This window comes from Protopterus annectens, chromosome 2.part2 (assembly GCF_019279795.1).
Source record: "Protopterus annectens isolate FY-2018-M chromosome 2.part2, PAN1.0, whole genome shotgun sequence".
Lineage (NCBI taxonomy): Eukaryota > Metazoa > Chordata > Ceratodontiformes > Protopteridae > Protopterus > Protopterus annectens.
In genome coordinates this window covers 764347586-764366399 of record NC_056730.1, presented here as the reverse complement: position 1 = coordinate 764366399, position 18814 = coordinate 764347586, and positions in this window count along the sequence as shown.

Genomic DNA, 18814 nt, shown 5'->3' with positions numbered 1-18814 from the left:
TATATATATATATCTATATGACATAACTAGAAACCAGGAAAGTACAAAATACATGACCAGGCAGATAGAATAAATGGATACTTCACTACCAAATGGATTTATTAAAAAAACTATAAAATTAAGTATTTTGTCAGCTGTTACACTGACTTCTTCAGAATTAATCATACCAACTTAACAACAATGTTTAAATATCCCTCTAAGATATCATGTGATCTCCCACCAACCGATAATTAAAACTTCCTCTCCTTAAATACTATTGAAAAACAAACAAGCATCACAAAAATATTAGTGTTATCACAATTGTTAAATAATTAAATAAATGCATTATAACACCAAGTTACACTTTGTAAGAATTTAGTCTTAATATATTTGAAATCAAAATGTGTTCATTCAGACCTGGGAGGACATAAGCATCAGGTCTTAATGGCCATAGATCTCCTTTCGTTCAACAAAGTCAGCCCATGGTCCACGCCCCACATTCTTTGGTACCATGTCAATGCCAAAAAACACAAACCTATGGTCTGTAGCCACATATTTAAATAAAGAGTTCTTATTTTTTTTTTTGTTTTTAACTTCCAAGATGTGTTCATATATATGTTCTTTAAATTTACATAGGATTTTACTACATAAAAACTAGTGCAATATAAACACTTGGCCAAATAAATCATTTCCATTGAATTGCATGTGCAGTGGAAAGATGAATATAATACTTGTCCATTAATAACCACTTTGTTACTTTCCAAACTAAATCCAAAAGAACAAACTCACGAAACAGGCAGGCTTCGCAGATCCCAAAACAGACACAGCAGTCCGAGATGTGTAAAATGTTCTTAACGCAAAATTTATTGTTATTTAAAAAATATATAAAAACAGTCTACAAAGTTAAATTCAGAGAGATCTTAGTAAGAATCTTGTTAAAGTAACTTTACTTATTACGTATACTTGTAATTTCTGAAACAGTATGTATATGTGTACAAATACCAAGCCTTATTTATAAGACAACCAACTTTGATGATGTTATGTATTGTATCAAATATAAAAACATTAAATATATATAGCGTTTTTTTTTTTTTTTTTTTTACTATAATAATAATCATAGTATAATATTAATACATAATATTATATGTTATATATGATGTTAATGAGTTGTAAAATAAATTTGATAAAATTAATTTGTATACATTATGTTATGAACAATAGATGTATAAAAATATGTATGTAAAAATTGTATGTGAAGAATATTAAATATATATAAAATAAGAATTGTGTGTATTGTCAGTAGTTATGTTGTCATTTAATATTTACTTATTAGAATGATGTAATATGATGAATGAAGTATATATGTTGACTATATAAATTAAGATGTGATAAATACTAGTAAGTGTGTATGTGTATAAATTTTGTAGTAATAACACCCAATTAATACAACGAATGTACAATGAATGTTGCAAATTTATATATTTTTTTTTTTTTTATATATAACCTTTTCATTATACTAGCTACAGAAAATATACAACACGAACAATTAAAAAATAAAACGAATATAATAATGGATGAATGTTATTTACAAAGTTTTTTTTTTTTTCATCTAAGATAACTTTTTTTTTTTAGTAGAGGAGATTATATTACTTTATTTAACCAGGGATAAACCAGGGGTGGAGTTTTATTTAATTCCAACTCCAACCTTCCAAGATGGTTGATAGGATGAACAGATACCATATCCTGCACTTTTGTGTATTTATATACTACTTTCAGAAGAATTACAACTGCAAGGGATGAGTTTATTCACTTATTTATTTAACTTATTTAATTTACATATTCTATTTTAAAAAAAATCAAAATTAATGTTTTATATTATTATTATTTTTTTGTCTATGCCAGTTTCCTATATGATTTTACTATGTAAACTAATTCTATCAACAGCAGTCAGATCTGAAAGGAAATGACGTAATAATTATTAATCAATCACATCTAGTCTTGGCAAAGTGCACTAACATTTTTGTTTTTTTCTATCTGATCTTTACAAGCTACAGCTTTTTTTCTTACTTTGTTACTTTCCAGTATATATCTACACTGGTTACAAAACCCACATTTAAAAGTGCCTTTCTTTTTGTTGGTACATATGTAGGAATAATCACCCATTTCAAAAAAATGTTCATAGTTTTCCCAATTTTGTATACCATTTTATACCATTTAGGGTTCATTCCCTAAAATGTCTGTTAAGCCACTAAAACATGAAAAAATGCCCCAGTTCTTTTTTTAGTATATTTATAATACCCCCATAATCTTGCGTATGTGTAGTTATAAAGGCACACTTACAGTCACTTTCATTATTAGCCCCTTCCCTTTTCAGCCTATAAATTTCCTTTGAATGTATTAAGTGCATTAAAGTTTGCTCCATTCACAATTTGTTAACCTCTTCATGTATTTTGGTAACCAATGTATCAGGGAAACCCCTTGAATAAAACATCCCTACTAGTTTTTGCCCTGTCTACCTCAAATTGTCATCAGAAACCATCCTAGCCAATCTCACAAACTGGCCTTTGATGATTCCCCCTATTTTGATGCTTAGGGTGACAACTATTGTAATGCAATAATGCATTAGAGTAGGTAGATTTTCTATAAATATTACTAACGACGGTATTCGTGTCATCTTTGGTAATTAACAGATCCAAATAACTAATATCCTGAAAACTACAAACGTGAGTACATTTTAGAAAGGTGGAGGTACAATTCAAGTCTTCAAAATCTTCCATTTCATTTTCAGTGGCTTCCCATGCTATGTATATATCATCCAAAAAATGGACATATAATTTACAAATTAATTTTCCCACTGTAACATGACAATGTTAGTAAACAAAGTTGCACAAGACTCCGCCATTGCCATACCTTTCTTCTGTTGATAATATTGACCACCAATGTAACAAAATTGTACTCTAGTACCATCTCCATAAATGTAACTAAATATTCACTTCATTGTTGTTGCACTTAGCAGTATCCACTATGAACTCACAAAACAATTCCTAACCCTGCATAAGTGGTATGACATTAAAAAGGTTCACCACATCAATAGTCAAAAAAGCTAAATTTCTTGAATAACCCACTCCACATATATACATGGACCTTCACTTGCTAAACACTTGGTAAATACTTGCTCAAACTTCAACAAACCACACACTGGAGTAAATAAAACCCACCTAGGTGGGATGCTATGCACCACACTCCCCCCTCAACTATATATGCCAACTCTGGTCTCACACTACAGTGTAGAAAAGGGCATGTTGGGGAAGTGTTTACTTGCCCTGGGAAAAATTCGCCATTCGGTATTTTGTTTTTGCAATTTTCGTCTCACGAAAATGAAATTCGATGATATGGCTATTCAAGTATTAGAAGTAGATCCATATAAATATATATTTATATACACATACATATAGCTATATAGATACATATATATTTTATATATATGTATATGTATATATATATATATATATATATATATATATATATATATATATATATATATATATATGTCATCATCTTCTTTCAGCTGTTCCCATTAGGGGTCACCACAGCGGATCATCTGTTTCCATTTCTTCCTATCCTCTGCATCTTGCTCTGTCACACCAACCACCTGCATGTCCTCTCTCACCACATCCATAAACCTTATCTTAGGCCTTCCTCTTTTCCTGTTACCTGGTAGCTTCATCCTCATTACCTTTTTTCCAATATACTCAGCATCCCTCCTCAGCACATGTCCAAACCAATGTAATCTTACCTCTCTGGCTTTGTCTCTAAACCTTCCAACCTGGGCTGACCCTCTAATATACTTATTCCTAATCCTGTCCACCCATCCTGTCCACCCTCGTCACACCGAGTGCAAATCTTAACATCTTAACTCTGCCACATCCAGCTCTAACTCCTGCCTTTTTGTCAATGCCACTGTCTCAAACCCATATAACATAGCTGGTCTCACTACCCTCTTGTAGACCTTCCTTTTCACTCTTACTAGTACTTGTCTGTCACAAATCACTCCCGACACTCTTCTCCACCCACTCAATCCTGCCTGTACTCTCTTCTTCACCTCTCTTCCACACTCACCATTACACTGAAGTATTGATCCCAAGTATTTAAACTCATCTACCCTCGCCACCTCTACTCATTGCATCCTCACCATTCCTCTATCCTCCCTCTCATTCACACACATATATTTTGTCTTAGTCCTTCTGACCTTCATTCCTCTTCACTCTAGAGCATATCTCCATCTCTGCAGGGTCTCCTCCACCTGTTCCCTACTCTCACTACAGATCACAATGTCATCTGCAAACATCATAGTCCACGGGGACTCCTGTCTGATCTCTTCTGTCAACCTGTCCATCACCATTGCAAATAAGAAATGGCTCAGAGCTGATCCTTGATGTAATCCCACCTCCACCTTATATATAGATAAATATATAAACATACACACACACACCTGTGTGCATGTGCAAACACATCAACAATACACATATGCACACGTGTAAACCTGTGTAAGAATGAGACACACACTCTGTCTTGATTCATATTTTCTTAGCTATTTGCTATTTACAGGTATGTTATAACCATACAAACTGCATCGATTTCTAGTCATGTGACCAGGATATTGCTAGAGGGAATAATTTATTTCTGATCTTTTATGCATCTCCCTACATCTATACAATAATATAAATTACAAGAGAGACTACTAAAAATTAATTAGTTGCATGCTATCATAGGTGCATATTTGTATTAAACAGTCTTACTGATACTGACACACTGAATTTTGTAAGTATGCTGAAGCTATTATTTTGTTGTAGTGCAAATGATAGTACCAGAGCAAAAACAGGCACAATTCTACTGTCAAGAATAATGGGTGTTTAGAGAATGGAGAAGGCCAAGTATCACTAAGACCAATACATTTCTGGTGGACAGCAACATCTGTCACTGCAGCTGCTGAGCAGTCCCTCTATTATTTCATAAAGACTCTGAAAGGTTGGTGGTGGGTAGTGATGCAGAAAGCAGACCAGCTGTATTTATAGGTGTATCCTCAGTAACGAATCTCCTACCTTGCAGCTGTATTAGGCAGAATAAGCAGCAAATCAACATGTTATACTGCCTTACATGTTGCTAAATGTCAGTCCAGCAGTCTGTGAAACAACAGAATAATGCAACATATTTGTGTATCACTCCAGTGTGCAACATGTGTATACAATGTCTTATTTAGTGTTACACTGATTGCACAATGTAAAGTATGTGGTAAGAGAGGTGGAGATGTTTTGCCTTAGACAAGTACCATAATGAATATAAATGGAGTTAAGTGAGGGATCATCTGGAGAGCAAACATTAAGTATAGCCACGAAGCCAGAAAGGGGCTCCCCAGATGACTAGTCTTAACTATACATCTGGTAAGTTAGATGGCATTCCATGGAATAAGTAGGTTGGAATGGAATGACCCCAGGTAACAAGCATATAAATTTGCAAATGTGAATAAGAAATGGCCATAGATAAGGGCATTTGTGCTACTTTCATGGTGGAGAATGCACTGCTTGCCACCATTATGCACTGGTATCTTCTCTAAGTGACCAATCAGCAGACCGTGTTCGAACACATAGCTGGGCCAAAACACCAAAATTATGTATCTCGAGAAAAATATGTGGTATGATAGTGCCCCTGGCAGGTCAGCATATGTTTGAATAGTATGAAGGATTGCACAACGGGAAACTTGATAAAATTAGTATAATTATTTTGTAAAAAAAATGTCTTTCTTGTACATCCTCTGTAATGACATCCTTATTACATGTTCTGGTAAGCAAGGCTGGTCAGTACACATCACTGAGACCATAGTTATACCAAGGGCAAGCAAAATGTGCTTCATAATATAAACAATCAGTACTATGCAATGAAATCCACTTTAGATCCATATGACAGAGCTCAGTTTGCACTGTGAGATGAAAATATATTTTTTATGAACCCATCCACAATCTTTTACACTTTTAGATGTTTTCATAATGGGTTTTACTATATACAGTTAAAGCAATGCCATTTTATATCTGGATATTGCTGATAGTGTACTTTGTGGTCACTGAGAGGACATTATGCTGTACCATAAGCCTGTTTCCTGAAGAAGTTGTAGGCATATTTAAACTGTGCAGTGCATATCTTACACCACTACTCTCCAAAATATTTAATCACACAGTCATATTCTTGGGTTGCATATACACCTGCTGCACAGTTTATCAGAGGTAGCAGAGTGAGCATCTTGAGTATAGAAGAAATGGATTATAAGTCATACAAAGATTTGCTTTTTTGTCACTGCTTTGCTAGCAGCATGCACATAGATGAGCATATTGCACAGGGCACATTGAACATTAGCTCAGTGCACCACAAAAGTACATCAGCTGAGTTAAAATACAGAGAACCCTTGTCAATAAAATGCTATAAGTATCTCTCAAAAAAATCAAAATTGCCATTTCTTAATTAGACGCCAAAATAGTTCAGATGAATGATGTTAAAACACTGAGATTTGAAGACATAGGTCTGGAAGAGATTGTAGGTGTACAGCTATTAACAGCATTTTCTGCAATCATTTTTTCCTGGGTTGTCTCTTGTAAGTGGCATGTTTTTAAAATGGAATTTTGAATGAGTGGCTGAATCACAAGTGGCCAAAGACAGCTTCAGCAAATGCCACAGGCCAATGACTGTGCACACCATATCAGCAACTGCTTATAAGCTAGTCAATGAATGGTTCACTGAAAAAAAGCACATCCTATGCAAGTACACCTAATTCTTAGAGGAGTTGTGAGAGTAGACAACACAGAACCATGTACTGCCTCCAAAACACCACATTCTTGGCAGCATTCTTTATGAGCAATAACTGGGAATAATGGAGACAACTGTTACATCATGTTCCTGCAAGCCACCACCGGGAGTACAGATTGCTGATCCCAAAGTACAAAGCATTACCTCAGATACCTCATAAGAGATGCAGCATATTTCAAAATGTTATTTTACCCACTGTAGCACCAGCCTGTCCTCTCATGTCATCTGTCTTTAAAATAAAAAAGCAGATATAAAAAGTTTAAGATCAGCAATCCTTAAAAGTGTCCAGAAATCCATTCCAGGTCTTGGATCCATGAAAAGAAATGAATGGTCATTGGGCTTTAAACAGTTTTTAAGTCTCTTAGCATTATTGCACAGTTTGATTGTGGCTGGAATGAGTAACTTGCAACTTTTGTGTTGAGTCTTACAGCCACTAGATGGCAGAAGTTAAGACGTTTCAGTTGAAAAAAGTGATACGATGTTGGGGGATGATGAGATGAGATACAACCTGAGTCTTAAATCTGTTTGAAATAAGCTTCAGGTTCCTAACTTGTCTCGTATGATCTGTACTAAACTTAAAAAAGGTGCAAGTGCCTGCAGTTGAGTTCTTCATTGGAAAAATCCATTTAAGGCCAGAACAAAATATTTTGGCTATTTTACTTTCTTGCAGTAGAATAGTGGAAGTAGTCTATTATCAGTGGCTTCTTCACATTAATATCTGTTACACAAGCCTTCTAAAAACCTCAGAGTGATCACAACAGTTTCTAAATCATGGAAAATCAATCAAACTGTGAAAATCAATCAAACTACTTGACAACAATGTTACATTTACCAAACTATTGGAAATTGGCTAAACAATCAGTAAAGACACACAAAGCAAACCATCTTAAAACAAAACAACTTTCCTTCTTAAGGAAACTAAAACAATTCTGGAATTAGGTCATTTTACTCACTGGATACACATACTCTGACAGAATAGCCTATATAAACCTAATCTGGACTAAGCAAGGGCTACTCACCTGCTTTTACTTTGTCAGACAATTTAGCTACCCTCCCCAAATTAGCATCAGCACCTCTGCTCCCCTCTTAACTCTACAAGTGCCTCCTCTGCCTCCTCTATTCATCTCCCCTTTCTTCTTCAACAAAAATATAAAAATAAAAATATCATATAAAGAAATCAGTAACTGACTTGAATACATGCCACAGACTCCCTCTTGGGTTCAGACCATATTTTCTCTGGCTTATCTACCACTGCAAGAAATTTATAATTCAGCCTCTTCTTCACACCATTAATGCTGATGACACAAAAATACAATGCCAAACATCTCTCATTATCCACTCACCTAAACAACCTAAACCCCAAAATATATCACACTTTCATCCTATTTCCGTTCCACCTACTCATGACAAGGTGAAAAAAAAATCCTTTATATCCGGCTACATTTAGCAATAGCATTCCCTTACCCTAAAATAGCATGGATTCTGGACAGGTCATAGTACAATGCTGGCACTGCGGTACCTAACTGGTGTCATTCTCCTTAACATGGACAAAAAAAACTGTACAAAAGCAATATTTATTTCCTTCAGATTATATTAAGTGAAATCAGGGTCTTCTTTTTATCACTCCAGACTTCTTTTCAGTATGCCAAAGTTCTATCCTAATCATCATCCCTCATCTTCTTCTCTTTTATATTTTCAGTAACAAACTACTTCATGACCTTCCTACTCTACATCTCATCCTATATGCTGATGACATGGCAATCTTTAGGTCCAGCCATAACCATTCTACAATTGAAACAGAACTGCCAGAAGAACTCCCTGTTCCTGGCTCATTAACCACAAACTAATACTTAACCCTATAAAAACAAACATAATGCTATTTGGCACCACTCAAAAACAGCATATCAATAAAGTCACTCAATAGCACTAACCTTTGTGGCACTGCAAAAGAAACAATTATCTCCTTCAAATACCTCAGATTGTGGCTAGACCACTCACTAATATTCCATACCAATTATAGGGTTGCCTCCTTTTAAGCTGACGAAAGCAGAACATGGGGGTGTGGTCAATTTGACCCTGGCCACACCCTCATCCATGACATCACCACAAGATCAGTGAAGGGGATGCAGTTATGGGCACTACAGTGTGAAGTTATTACAACATACTGAAACCTCACAAACTGTTTAAATTATGCAGCTTTAACAGTAAAAGTGAAGCATTTCTGCAAACCACACATATTATTCAAGCTGCAACAATAAGTAAACTTTACAGAAAAAAAACACTAGTCATATTAAACAATTATGTTTATTTAAAAAAGCAAAAAAATCTTAAAATTCTGCATATTACACTAACCATGTCAATGTCATCAATGATGACAAAAAAATATAAAATACCAAAAAAGTGTCAGCATGTTCCTGTGCACACTCCGAGACATAACCACAGAGCATACAACAAATAAAGGTATTTTTTGCATGGGACAAACCCCCCCCCCACACACACACACACATATACATACACACCCCTCACCTTTTAAAATATATATACTCACTTAAAGACACTTAAAGATGGCAAAGTATTGAGGGAAAAGGGAATATTCCCCAGCCCTGGTAGTGTAGATCTTCTCCTTGTCCACTAGATGTAGTGGACCTGACTTAGCCTCCCTTGTGTTAAATTTGACTAATGCCTGGGACTGATGAGGAGATTAAGGACCATGGGGCAATGTCACACTGCTATTGGGATATGCTGTCTCATAATTCCCTACAATATATATTACATAATATATATGTTATTTTTTATTGATAGGTTTGCAAAGGTGGTGCTGTAATGCCTAATCTATTTAATGTCAAGTCTACACAGACCATATAAGCCAAACATGAGCAATTAGTATGCAGGTCAGCAACATTAAATAGTAGCTCACCTGGTGCCTAGGAGTATTACCTGCTACTTTTGCTTTATTATTTTTCATGGGTCCACACATTACTACCCAGCCTCCAAACCACTTCACAAATGTAAGCCCTCCTTTTAGACACTGCTTTCAAGGTTATGCTTCTCCTAAATTCTTTCAGCAGTCTGAAAGTACGCCCTATTTCCACTGACTTTCTTTTCCATTCTCTTAAAACTTTAACTTCAAGAAATGTGTTTCACCCTTTCTGTCCCACTTTTAATCAGACATCCAATACTTAAAGTTGGCATTTTTCACCCTACTTTGCTGCAAGCTACCCTTTAGTTTTACTTTCTACAGGCTATCTTCTCTTCTGGTACCATTAATCATAGGAACAGATGGTCATTAGCTGCCAGTAGCATCACCCCATTTGCATTCAGAATAAGTAAATGCCTATTACTGCTAGTTCCCTCTGTGAGGGTGCCTTCCCTTACTAATTCTACCAGCATAGTCCATCCTCATTTACCTCCAATGTTATTCTCAAGTTAAACTTTGTCAACTTCTTCCTAAGGCAACTCTCTATTCAATTTATCTTGTGTGTAGTCTGTACAATCCACTACACCCATCCCCTCATGTACAAATTTCTCCACCAGCAAAACCCTCCCCTCATATGCTCTTCCACTTACTTTTATAGCGGACTCTAAAGGTAGAAACTACAATACACCCATACATCTATTGATCATCCATCCCTAATTCACATGGTACCTACCATCATCAACTTGTACTCTTTACTGGACATTGTTGCAATCCATTTAAAGTTTCCACCCATGAAGATCAGTCTGCAACAGTCTTTAAGACTCTGAAAACATCCTTCAACAAATTACATTTTACAGATAATTTAAACAAACCACAAAATATAGTAAATATAATATAAAAAGTCTGCGCAGGGGAACCACGTCACAAGGATAATGAAAAATGTAAAAAAGACCAAATACTGAAACGTGGTGGCTGAAACGATCACTGTCACTGTTCAATGAATCAAAGGTAACACATCCTTTTCACAACAGCAAAATGCAAAAACGAAGTATTCTTCATCCATAAAAGAGTCACAAATCTTTTAAATAACAGGAACGTTCTTTATTAACATGCAGTAAGCACTTTCACCCAAACGGCTTCATCAGACTGTAACAGCATGTAGAATCAACAGTCATATATACCCAAATCAATTAACATCAAAATTAAATCATTTAAGTAATTATTCAATTAAGTTAAAAGCGCAGTCATTTAAAATAGCATAAAATGTTAAAAATAAGTCATAAGTACCATAATGTTTAAAACATCACCTTTTATGTTTAACAGATAATTTTCTTCTCTTTAATATTGGTTGTAAACTAACCTTGTCATTCAATCCAGGGGTAGAGTCTGCTCTACATCTCACAATCCACCTGAGCTCAACTTCTAAGGTGTAGCTGTCCACATCCCCCCCTCTCATAGTAGTATTGATACACTGCAAAACAAGAAAGGTGAAAGTATGTGTAATATCTGTATCTAGTTGGTGGCGTGCTAGAGCATTAGTTGCATCCCCAATTCTCATCTTATAGACGTGCTCTCTAATTCTTTCTTTCAACTGCCTGTTCGTCTTACCAATATAAAACGCTGAACAGGCAGTGCAAGTAGCAAGATATATCACATTTGAGGACTTACAATTCGTTCCAGTAGAAAATGTAAAAACTTGTCCTGTTATAGGTTGCTCAAATACGGTGTTACTATTAATGTATATACACTGATTACATTTACCGCAAATAGTAGTATTCGTGCTAGGGCGTACAGAACTAGTACCAACCCTATGGCACAAGAGTTGTTTCAAATTTGATTTATTTTTATATATATACTTAGGTTTCTGACCTACCACCCTACTGATATTATCATCCACACCTAAAATGTCCCAGTGTTTCTCAATAATGTTCCTAATATGATATACATCACTGGTATAATATAAAGGCATACTTAACCTAATATTGTTACTCCCGGGGGTGGGTAATGTATGTGCCTGAGATTCACCTCTAGCCTGATTTGAAAAATAAGGACAAGCTCTCGTTCCTCTCAGGTCATCTGTCTCTGCAAAAGCTGACCTAATCTCATCTGTTGTATACGACCTAGATAATAACCTATTCTCTAGTTTGGTGATCTCCTCCTTATAACCTTCTTCAGATGGGTTCAATCGAGAAGCCCTTATTGCTTGTCCCTTAGCTACTGTGCCAAATACATGTAAGGGGTGCATACTGGTTCGATGTAACAGTGTATTTTTATGACAACTCTTCCTATGCACCGATGTATTCAACATTCCATTACTTAGTCTACATATATCTACATCTAAAAAAGATATATGATCTCTAGAATAATTCATAGTGAATTTTAAATAGTTGGAAGTGTTGTTAATAAAGTGGTTAAATTCATGTAACTGTGCCTCATCACCCCTCCAAATTAAAAAGAGGTCGTCTACAAATCTTTGATAAAATGTGACATGTTGTCTGTATCCTAAACTTGTCTTCAAATTATTCTCCTCCCATATAGCCATGACTAGGTTGGCGTAGCTATTGGCACATGAAGTGCCCATAGCTACGCCATCCCTCTGCAGGTATATATTATTATCAAAAACAAACATGTTGTTCTCCAGAACAATCTCAAGAAACAGGGCTAACAAATCAACCCTACTCGTGTAGAGATGTTGAGTGATACTAGGTACTACATGAGAATCGAAATGGAAGATGTTATCACCAAAGTCTTTCGTGTTTACGATACTCTGGATGATTTGTATAAAAGCCATATTATCGACAAAAACCTATACAAGTTTTTAAAAATTGACAAACCATTGATTCCTGTACTGAAATGCTTGCCTAAGATTCATAAGAGACTTTTGAGACCACCTCTGAGACCTATTGTCTCAGGACAGGGGTGGTTGACACAACCTCTTTCACTGTTTATAGAGCAAGAACTAAGACCTATTGTTGATGTAAATGAAGTCATCTTGAAAGATAGCAAACAATTCTTGATAAAGTTATATGAATATGTCAGTACAATAGATGAAAGAAGTGAATACTTTTTAGTCACCTTTGATGTGGTCAGTCTTTTCACAGTTATTCCAAACAATAGTGGAGTTGAATGTATATTAAGTTACCTTAGAGAGCATACCACGATGAACACGAGTAGGGTTGATTTGTTAGCCCTGTTTCTTGAGATTGTTCTGGAGAACAACATGTTTGTTTTTGATAATAATATATACCTGCAGAGGGATGGCGTAGCTATGGGCACTTCATGTGCCAATAGCTACGCCAACCTAGTCATGGCTATATGGGAGGAGAATAATTTGAAGACAAGTTTAGGATACAGACAACATGTCACATTTTATCAAAGATTTGTAGACAACCTCTTTTTAATTTGGAGGGGTGATGAGGCACAGTTACATGAATTTAACCACTTTATTAACAACACTTCCAACTATTTAAAATTCACTATGAATTATTCTAGAGATCATATATCTTTTTTAGATGTAGATATATGTAGACTAAGTAATGGAATGTTGAATACATCGGTGCATAGGAAGAGTTGTCATAAAAATACACTGTTACATCGAACCAGTATGCACCCCTTACATGTATTTGGCACAGTAGCTAAGGGACAAGCAATAAGGGCTTCTCGATTGAACCCATCTGAAGAAGGTTATAAGGAGGAGATCACCAAACTAGAGAATAGGTTATTATCTAGGTCGTATACAACAGATGAGATTAGGTCAGCTTTTGCAAAGACAGATGACCTGAGAGGAACGAGAGCTTGTCCTTATTTTTCAAATCAGGCTAGAGGTGAATCTCAGGCACATACATTACCCACCCCCGGGAGTAACAATATTAGGTTAAGTATGCCTTTATATTATACCAGTGATGTATATCATATTAGGAACATTATTGAGAAACACTGGGACATTTTAGGTGTGGATGATAATATCAGTAGGGTGGTAGGTCAGAAACCTAAGTATATATATAAAAATAAATCAAATTTGAAACAACTCTTGTGCCATAGGGTTGGTACTAGTTCTGTACGCCCTAGCACGAATACTACTATTTGCGGTAAATGTAATCAGTGTATATACATTAATAGTAACACCGTATTTGAGCAACCTATAACAGGACAAGTTTTTACATTTCCTACTGGAACGAATTATAAGTCCTCAAATGTGATATATCTTGCTACTTGCACTGCCTGTTCAGCGTTTTATATTGGTAAGACGAACAGGCAGTTGAAAGAAAGAATTAGAGAGCACGTCTATAAGATGAGAATTGGGGATGCAACTAATGCTCTAGCACGCCACCAACTAGATACAGATATTACACATACTTTCACCTTTCTTGTTTTGCAGTGTATCAATACTACTATGAGAGGGGGGGATGTGACAGCTACATAGAAGTTGAGCTCAGGTGGATTGTGAGATGTAGAGCAGACTCTACCCCTGGATTGAATGACAAGGTTAGTTTACAACCAATATTAAAGAGAAGAAAATTATCTGTTAAACATAAAAGGTGATGTTTTAAACATTATGGTACTTATGACTTATTTTTAACATTTTATGCTATTTTAAATGACTGCGCTTTTAACTTAATTGAATAATTACTTAAATGATTTAATTTTGATGTTAATTGATTTGGGTATATATGACTGTTGATTCTACATGCTGTTACAGTCTGATGAAGCCGTTTGGGTGAAAGCGCTTACTGCATGTTAATAAAGAACGTTCCTGTTATTTAAAAGATTTGTGACTCTTATGGATGAAGAATACTTCGTTTTTGCATTTTGCTGTTGTGAAAAGGATGTGTTACCTTTGATTCGTTGAACAGTGACAGTGATCGTTTCAGCCACCACGTTTCAGTATTTGGTCTTTTTTACAAAATATAGTAAGGCAAATGCCAGGTGCCAGAAGTTACCAAGATGTGCAGAAACCATGAAAATGTGAATTTGGACCAAGGCACTCATTCAATATCACAAGTATACAGAGTTAACACCAAAGATACAGATAATCCAAGGCAGTTGTGTAAGTAAGACTTTCAGTAGCTATAGCCTTACATCAGAGCATAAGAGAAAATGTATAAGGATGCCTCCAAATTGTGCAGGGATGGTGAAAGAAGACTTATCAAATTAAAAACAGATTATGAAATTGCATTGTTTGTTTTTAAATGAGTTTTGAACAGGGCAGGCCTCTCAAATGCCCTTGATTTTAACATTGCCCCTCTTAATCCCTCCTACAACTGATGACTTTTGGAGAAGGTTGTGAATTAAACTTACAGTAATTAGAGTTATAAACTTTATATTCATTCACATCTTCTTATTATGTCAATGTCTTCAGTTAATTTTAAAATGTCTCAGATTTCTGCATTTGTTCCCCAATTCTGTCAAGAGCTATGAACAGGGACATTTTCTTCCCTTAAGTCCTTGCTTAAAAAACATAAAAAGGACTTGTCATAGTTAGTGCACCGTGAAATTTTCAAGAGCCGTCACAAGAAAAATCTAAATCTGTGCAACCACTTCTTTCTATTTTAGTACAGATTTTGGTGTGCATTTATTACTCTATTCACTTTAACATATTATTACGGTTATTTGCAGTGATAATTGAAATATAGAACGTTTAATATAATTTGTCATTTTGTCTAGCATACTATTTGTAAGGGAACTTAGTACGTGCCTTTCAGGAAAGGTAGTCAGTCTATCAGAGAGTAGCATTACAAAGATAAAACTAAGTTGCTTTATCTTTCCATGATTCTTGGGAAAAAGGGAAATCTTTTTCATACTTTGACAGCCATGATAGCTACAACTAACAGGGCAGTTAACTTTATACCAAAACAAAGATCAGCAAGAGGAGGAAAACTAGAAACTTAAAAAGTTACAACTACAAGTTCTTGCATAGGGCAAACTGTTTCCAACTTGTCATACACCTGCCATTGCAGTCAGCATTAATTATTTTGCATGAAGTGTGCATACTAGCCCAAGATAAGAAAATCTTAATTCTAGGGATTATGCCTACAAAACATTTCCACACAACAGCATTACAGTACTTACTACACATTAAATGAGTACCACTTCATTAAAACGACTTCGGGTTTGACTGACTTGCAACACATCCTGATGTTAGAAGACAGAAATCAATGCTACATTCTGAATTCAGAATAAACAAAGCAAATAAACCAAATCACACCAAGTTTACCTTCTTTTTCTCAATGTTGTGAATCTCATGTTTCAGACAGATAAGTCCATTTTCAATGTATGTATCATATGCCTGAGAAAGAGTTTCCGAACCCTCTCCTTTTCTTCATCCCGGGGAGAGAAAGTCTATGAAAGTGGGAGACAGTGTCAAACACACACACACACACACACACACACACACACACACACACACACACACACACACACACACACACACACACACACACACACACACACACACACACACCTGGACCTAATAGGGATTAATTCTGCCTGCAGGTCTGGGTTGGTGACATAACTGAATTGCTGTGGAAAAGCCAGAAGTAATTGTGGCTTTTCCATGGCAATTCACAGTGAGTGAAAAGCAGGACTTTTCAAGTCCCACTGCTTTGCACAGCGGGCAACAGGATAAGATAGCTCAAACCATGAGTGTCCCTCTGATAATGGGATGGATGGCAACCTTATACCTATAATGAGAAATCAAGGGTAAACATGAACTCGCTTCTCCTCTAGGCCAAGAAAATCTCATCCTATCAATAGAAACCAGCCAGAACAGCTATAGGCAAACAAGTTCTTCTGGCCCAACATAAATATTGGCTACCCATAATAGCCACAGCTGCTAAGAAAAACTCCACACTACAGACTGTTGAAACAAAGTCTTTTGCCTCATCATTAACTCACCTTTTTATGAGCACCATTGCTTCACCTTTAAGAAAGCCAAATAGCCCCAGTGTATCACATAGTAGATCTACTAGCCTCTCAGTATCAAACTTCTCCAACCTAACTCATTCCTATCACTAGATGCCAAACTTTATAGTAAACACAGATACACATGCAGACACACACACACACTACAACCTCAGATGCTTCTCCCAAAAAATCCTCCACTCCAATTCCCCAAAAATAGGATACACCACACTAACCACTGCTTCATTATCCTGCTCCTAAAATATGGCAACCCCCCCCCAATGGAATGACAATCCCCCTTCCCCACCTTCAAGGCTGAACTTAAAAAACATTTCTCCAGACCAAATCAAACTGTACTTGCCACACTGAAGGCCTCATCACATAAAAGTGTCTAAGCTACTAACATCTCTTTACTCCACATCACACATGCACCTGCCCCCACAGCTTTTCTACCACGATGTAAACTTGAGATATAAGCATGTAAAATTTTAAAATGAATTTTTCTCTCATAATTGTTGTTACATCTGTTAATTGCTACTGTACAATGTCTGTACATTTTTTACTTTCCTTTCTGTTTTTGATGTATACAACTTACTGCATCTCTGTTATACTTTTTTCTTCTTTGTGAATTATTTCACCTGGGCAGTACTTGCAAATGGTCATAATAATCAGTTTACTACCCTGGTAAAAAATGTAATAAAATAAAATAAAATGACTGACTTTATATAAAATAAATAAAAAGATTCACTAAACACAGGAAAATGTTGATAGCACAAACTTGGAGCAATAAGTGGAATAGCTTGCACATATCATAGGTTCATAGGCAAGGACTAGCCTAGCTGCCATTGTGATCTGCGTTAAGCCTTGCTCTTTTTTCTCAAAGGTGAAAGTCCAACTTTGTACTGTCTGTATGTGAGGTAAACACCTTTGCTATTACACTAACTCCCAACCTCAGCAGAATATTCAAGCAAAAGTATAATTAAACAAGCAAAAACTACTTCTGATACTTATTTTATTTCAGCTGTTCACTTTAATCATGACATATAATTAACTGCTGTTATGGATACTGTCAGAGATTGCCTTTTTTACAAGTTAGCGTATTGATAAATTTAAAAGGTTAAGAACAGAAATATACTACCTGTTCAATTAAAAGCACCACACTACACTCTCTCTCTTTCTGTATTTTCCTGTAAAGCAAGCTGCAAGCGTATGTGAAAGGCCATTTTCTGATGCATAAACATGGACATTGCATTTCTAAGAAATGTTTTTTTAATTCAACAAACGTTTGTTCTCTAACTTTTTGAACTCCTATCCAGTGCTAGCTCTAGCATAGCTGGTCTTCAAGGTTAGAAACCTGTACCATTCTCAAAGGCTTCATAGCACAGCAGGAACAAAGACTTCTTTTTTTGAAACCAGAGAATGGAAGACAGGGTCAGATGAATAGGCTTGTGCATGTTATATTCAAGCAGCATAATTCAAGACCTATTTGTTGCCACTAATAAAACGTCTTAGTAATTTGTGTGTGACAATACAAAGTGGAGACTGTACATAAGACAAAGAGTTAGACACCAACCAGATCAGATGTTGCTGGAAAACACTAACCTTTTGCAATTCTGAGTAACTGTTGTCTGAATAAGCCCATTGATAGTTGCCCTCTGTAGCAGCCTGGAAGTGATCAATGGACCTTACAACTTACTTTTCCTTGAACTGAATACAGGTTGATTCTGTTTATGGTAGGTATTCAAGGGTGACTAGGTCAATGTTTCTATGATACTTTGCCTGTCACTTAATCCACTTTGTTCTGTTCCACACATATACATGTCTGGATAGAATAGCCTTGAGAATATAACAGAGGAGAGCTATTTCCTGAATGTTCTGCCATAAAGGTTTACATTTCTATAACAACATTCTCTTTTACCTTTGTACAAAAACATTATTAAACTGTATGCTTGAGGCTTTAGATATAAGGATGATAAATGTGTTTTGTTCATTTTTTTGAACTGCAGGTGTTCTCTTTTATAAAAGAAGCTATTTCTATTTATACTTTCATTATATGTTATCAAGTTCTGTTAGTATCTATTGTCCCCCAATCAAGGCTGAGATTTTAACAAAATGATTTTGATGCTGTTTAAACACCCCATCTTCCCACTTCACATTTTAATT